The 6,000-nt window shown below is 40.0% G+C and overlaps 1 protein-coding gene across 1 annotated transcript in view; it reads left to right on the forward strand.

Moving 5' to 3' along the window:
- The window catches only part of LOC126485140 (kinesin-like protein KIF14), a 251,822-nt gene extending 247,706 nt beyond the window's left edge, over positions 1 to 4,116 (forward strand). Inside the window, exon 17 of the mRNA XM_050108803.1 lies at positions 3,490 to 4,116. The gene's annotated coding sequence lies outside the window, so the exon portion shown is untranslated. The remainder of the gene's footprint in view (positions 1 to 3,489) is intronic.
- Positions 4,117 to 6,000: the final 1,884 nt, after the last annotated feature.

A 6,000-nucleotide genomic window follows, 5' to 3' on the forward strand; every position in this document is an offset into this window, starting at 1 on the left:
TAATGCACACAATGTGCTTTGGAGCTCTGCAACTACCTGCCACAGATGTAAAGCAATTGAGAGGCTTCTCGTGTCATCATGTGTGTACTTGCTAAATACAGGACAGAGCACACATTTCTGCACAGCAACTGGGTCGTTCTGTCATTGGTCTCTCACTTTGTTCTCCAGCTCTTGCTCACACTGCTCAATTGGAAGTGGTCGATGACTTGTACGGAAGTGATCACTTTCCGATCTGGCTTCATCTGCCAGATGGAGAGGAATTCTAAAGGAAACCACCGCGATGGGTGCTCGGTAGAGCAGACTGGACACTTTATACCCAGTTTGAACATTGTGCCAATGTCGAGGCATGGGGGGATCACATTACCAAAGTGATCCACCACATCGCCGCAGCATCCATTTCACAGACCACGGGACGACAGAAGAGGCAACCTGTTCCTTGGTGGAGTGACAAATCCCATTCTGGAGTCAGGACTAGGCGTGCAGCTCTGGGTTGGTTCAAGTGTCAGCCAAATATAGAGAATTTTGCAGTCTATCAGGTGGTGAGGGCAAAGTGTCGCCAAATTACTCGAGAGAGCAATAAGAGGTCGTGGCAACAGTTCCTGAACATCATTAATAGTTCTATGAAGAGTTCTGTTGTATGGGAGAATGTCAGGAAAATTTCTGGGAGAGGAGGGAGGTGCCTCTTGGCTGCTGTGATGGGGAACAGCACTCTCTAAACAAATCCAAGGGACATTGCCCAGATGATGATAGCCTATTTTACCACAGTTACAGCAACCACCAGTCAGGATCCAGGTTTCCAGCAACATAGAGCAGTTGCTGAGAGGTGCAGTTTTGACTTCTGGTCCATATCTGATGAAGATTACTACTGCCCATTCTCCATGTGGGAGCTGGATTCTGCATTGTCTGCAGCTCGTGACACATCCCCTGGTCATGACAGAATCCATTACAGCATGCTGTGGCACCTCAAAAGGTGAAACAAAGATATCTTCCTCGCACTTTTTAATGCTGTTTGGGCATCAGGTCACTTTCCCAACTTGTGGCATGAGGCAATTTTAATTTCTCTCTTAAAAGCTGTAGTTTTGGCCTCACTAGTTGTGTAGGAAAGACCTTGGGGCAGATGGTCAACCTCTGCTTTGCCTGGACCTTAGAATCCAGGCACCTCCTTATCACTTTCAGTGTGTCCCCGTTATGATGCTACTTGGAGACATCTTATCATTTAGCAGCTTCACGAATGGGGTTTCTGTGATTGTCTTCCCATTTTTATTCAGTCCTTCCTCTCACCATGATATTTTAGATACTGAGTCGGTGATGTCCTGTCTGATCGCTTTGAGTAGGAGAATGGTGTCAATCAAGGTAGTGTTTTAAGTGTGACTCTCTTTGCCATAGTTGTTAATAGCATTACATCCATAGTGAAAAGTCCTGTCCAGTGTTCTTTGTTTGTGGCTGACTGCTCTGTGTTTTGCTCTTCTTCAAGCCTCGCAGTGACAACATATCAGTTGCAACCAACTCTTTGACATTTGTATGAATGGGGGCAGAAGAGTGGTTTTAAGTTTTCCACTGAGAAGTCTGTGTGTGAAATTTCCTGGCAGATTAAAACTGTGTGCCAGACCGGGACTCGAACTCGGGACTTCTGCCTTTTGCAGGCAAGTGCTCTACTTGGTGGAATTAAAGCTGTGAGGACAGGACGTGAGTCGTGCTTGGATAGCTCAGTTGGTAGAGCATTTGCCTGCGAAAGGCAAAGGTCCCGAGTTTGAGTCTCGGTCCGGCACATAGTTTTAATCTGCCAGGAAGTTTCATATCAGCGCACACTCCACTGCAGAGTGAAAATTTCATTCTGGAAGTCTGTATGTGTTCTTTTTAACTGTTCTCGTTTCATTTTAAATTTTGAAGGGATTCATTTGTCCACTGGGGCATCAGAACAAGCCCCATACCAAACACCTGTGCCGAGGTTGGCGAACCGCCACTTCACATCAGGCGATGGTTACTTACGATGCACCAGGCGTATAAAATACTGTCCATTCTATACACACCCGCCTAGCATACCATTGCTCAGACTCCACTGGAAAGGCTTTTTTGTAACTGGCATTAGGCAGCAAGGCCCTATGGGATTCTTTCTCAGGATTGCCTTCTTTGTTACCTTTGTTTTCTGTGCTATTTTATCTTCCTGCTTTGTGTATTTTACCAACACTCATCTCAATCGGTTTTTGGGCGGACACTGAAGACCTTGCTGCCGTACACACCATACCAACATCTCTAATCCACTTCAGAGCTTTCTGCTTCTCTTCAGCAGTCAAAACGTGTGGGACCCATCTCGTAGAAATTTTTCTTTTCTAAAAGTCATTATTCAGAATATGGAATACTGATGGAGGAATTCCTCTGGCTTCAGAGAATTCCTCACAAGCCACATTGCGATCTTCTGCAACATATGCCACAAGTCTCACACTTCGTTCATCTGTTGACAGTTTTGACCTTTTTGGGTCTTGAATTATTGTGTATGCTCATACGGCCACCATGAAAATGATTAACCCAATGTTTGAAAATGTTCGGTGGTCCACTCTAAACTCATCACAAACTCTACTTAACACACTGTGGATTTCTGTCAGGTTTTTGCCGCATAAAGTTTCGATCTTGATGTACGACCTCTGATCTTCAACAGTCACAGTACCCGAGACCCTTGCAGGGTCCATTTCTATGTCTTGTCAATCTTATGTTAGAGTACACAGCAAAAAAACAAAAACAAGTGCTTCTTCCTCAAGCTCCCAGCTACGTATGACTTGATTTTCATCAGTGTTGCATCAAACAACACACAGTAATACCACCGTGTGAATTATTTATGAAACATCCCTTGTAAAAATAGTGCCACTTCATTCTATTTGTCTTGTACTGTCAGTACTGACATTTATTGAAGTGTTTCAGAACTTTTAGTAATGTATTGTAAGCTCATCAGTAACATATGGTGCAGGGGTGTCCAACCTTTTAGTATGCCTGGACCTCGCAGGAAGAAGATGAGTATTTTTGGCCGCACATAATATACTTAACACTAACAATAACTGCGGGGGGGGGGGGGGGGGGGGGGGGGTTGGACCAATGAGAGAACAATACCATGTGGTGTGAGTTTCAGATTGAAAATATTCAATTCATTGTAACTTTACATAAATGTAATTTTTTTTTTCTCTCCTGATCATGTGACTTATTGGGCCACATTGGTACTTGCTTTCGGCAGCATGCGGGTTGCAGGTTGGACACCTCTGGTTTAGTACAAACCATGAAGGTATGCAAATAATATTATGAGATTTGAATGCACTAGGGTACATGAATGAATGAAGACAATAATAGCTGAAAAAGGTTAAGTATGAATATTTCTAGCAAAATAGTGAAATGCTATTGAAGAGATGAAAACTTTTTAGGTGGCTTCCAAAGTAAAAGTGAAGCAGCTGAATATTGTGTTTAACAATAATTCTTTAATTTTATTTTTAATTTCTGTTTCAGCTGGCAGCAGTAATTATGACGACTTTGAAGATGTAAGCAACAATTTGCAACAGATTGATCAAGCTGTATCCAATTTAAAACAGCTGTTTAGAGATACAGTAAACAAAGATGTTGAAGAAAATGTTAATCTCTTGAGTAACACTGTGGCAAAGCTGAAATCACTTCTGATGATTAGTGATGGTGAAACTTTCTGGCAGGATTCTTCCATGTCAAATACTGTGATAAAGGTTGAAAATCAGTTAGAGAAAATAGATACATCAATAAGTCCTTCAGAGACATGGAGAACAGAAAGGAAATATGATAGGCATCACCATGTAAGAGTAAAAAAGTCGGTAAGATTCATCTTTACGGACAGCCAACAGCAAATAGAAGATAGCTGATAAATTCCTGGCCTGTATTGTTAACTGAAAATTTGCACATATCAGATAACTGTCATGCTTGTAGTTTTAACTGTCAGGAGGACTGTACAGCATTGAAAGTGATAAAGTTAAAACAGTCGTAACTTATTTTTCTTAACTCAACTGCAGAGTGTTATTTTTGTGTGCATATCTTCTGGTAGATCTGGGACAGATTTTCCCCATCAGTGACTTTGTATAAAATGTACAAATAAAAATATTCTTTTAATTACTTTCATTCTTAAATATTTGCTTTACTGTTGATTGTCTATTTTTGACAGAGCTTTGAAAGAGCTAAGTTGAAACACAGTCCCTGGGGTAGGTGAAATTCCCTCAGACTCATTGAGGTCCTTGGGAGAATGTACCATGACAAAACTGTTCCACCTGGTATGCAAGATATGTGAGACAAATTAAAAACTCTCATACTTACAAAAGAATGTAATAATCCCAACTTCAAAGAATGCAGCTGCTAAAATATGTAAATATTATGGAAACATAAGTTTAATAAGTAGTGGTTGCAAAATACTATACTTAAAAAGGTATGGAAAGACTGGTAGAATCTGACCTACTGAAAATCAGTTTGGGTTCTGGAAAACTGTAGGAACACCTAAGTTAATACTGACTCTATGACTTACCTTATAAGATAGACTAAAGAAAGCAAAACCTACATTTATAGCATTTGTAGAGTTAGAGAAACTCTATGATGCTTTGACTGGAGTACAATCTTTGGAATTCTGACAGTATTAGACATCAAATAAAAGGAGCAAAAGGTTAGATAAAACCTGTAGAGAACCCAGCTTGCAACTATGAGTCAAATAACATTAAAGGGGAGTAGTAGTTCAGAAGAAAGAGAGGCAAAGTTAGAGCAGCATATCATTGAAAGTTACCTGCAGCAGGTTTTTATTCACAGGTGCACACTTTCAAACACACTGGCTATATTCTCGTTATAGTAGTGTTTTTCATTTTACTGTCAAGTTAGTCTGTTTTCCACATAAGGCTTTTTCTTACATTCTCTGCTTCCCTTGAATCTAAGCCCATCACATTCTTAGATATGTAGGTGGTGCAAAACAATATTTGAGCTTTTTATTTAGTGATAAAAGTCTTGTATCTAGCACCTTTGAATCATTCAACACAGTGCTCAAGGTGGGTATTTGTCAGAGTGTGTGTATACATTATTTTTTTCACTGTATAAATACCAGATGAAATGAATGACCAAAATTGAAATCTGAAGTAGTATAGTGTTGGTGTTGCAGTGGTGAAGGCACTGAACTTGCATTTGGAAGGAATGTCATTAAAATACTATCCAGACTAAGGTTTATGTGGTTTCCCTAAATTGCTTGTCAAGTCCCAGGACAGTCCCTTTGAGAAGGACTCGTGTCAATTTCCTTTCCATCTTTTTTTAATATAAGCTTGTATTCCTTCTCAAACTACCTTGTCATCGAAGGGATGTTAAATCATAATATTGCCTTCTTCTGATATAGATCTGTCAGTCCAGTAAATGAGCCGAGTTTCAAAGCAGATGAAGGCTCCGATGATACATTTTGGCATAATTAAGTAAAAGGAAGCTACTTTGCCACATCCTGGGAAAGGGGAGCTCATACTACATGGAATAAGTGCTAGGATAAAGAAAGAAAAAAAAGGAAGCTGAACTAAGCTTCTCATGTGGCGACATATCTCATCGTGATTGATGTTGATGTATATTGTTGCTACCCACTTCTGTTTTACTGTCTTTAATGCTATATGGTGAAGACCAGAAGTGTCTACTTAAAAAACACAAAACAGCATCAGACTCTCATCTTGATAGACTTTTAAGCCAATCCTTTAATGATAGAAAAGGCATTTGAGAAACAGGGAAATTAAGGAAGTAAATATTATGCTTCGAAAAAAGTTGCACCACTTTTTAGATCATCAGGTATGCATGCATCCGTGAGCACACAGGTGTGTCACATGGAACAGTGGCCTGTAAAAGTATAAATTCATATTCTTGATGTTAGTCATTCATAGACAAAAAATAAAGCCCTACAAACTGAAAAGATAGTGCAAGGTGAAGATGGATGTTAAAATAGTTGATGGCAGAGAATATGAAGTATAGAAGTGAGGGATCTGAGAAAAAGCA

Source organism: Schistocerca serialis, chromosome 6 (genome assembly GCF_023864345.2).
Source record: "Schistocerca serialis cubense isolate TAMUIC-IGC-003099 chromosome 6, iqSchSeri2.2, whole genome shotgun sequence".
In the NCBI taxonomy this organism is placed as follows: Eukaryota; Metazoa; Arthropoda; class Insecta; order Orthoptera; family Acrididae; genus Schistocerca; species Schistocerca serialis.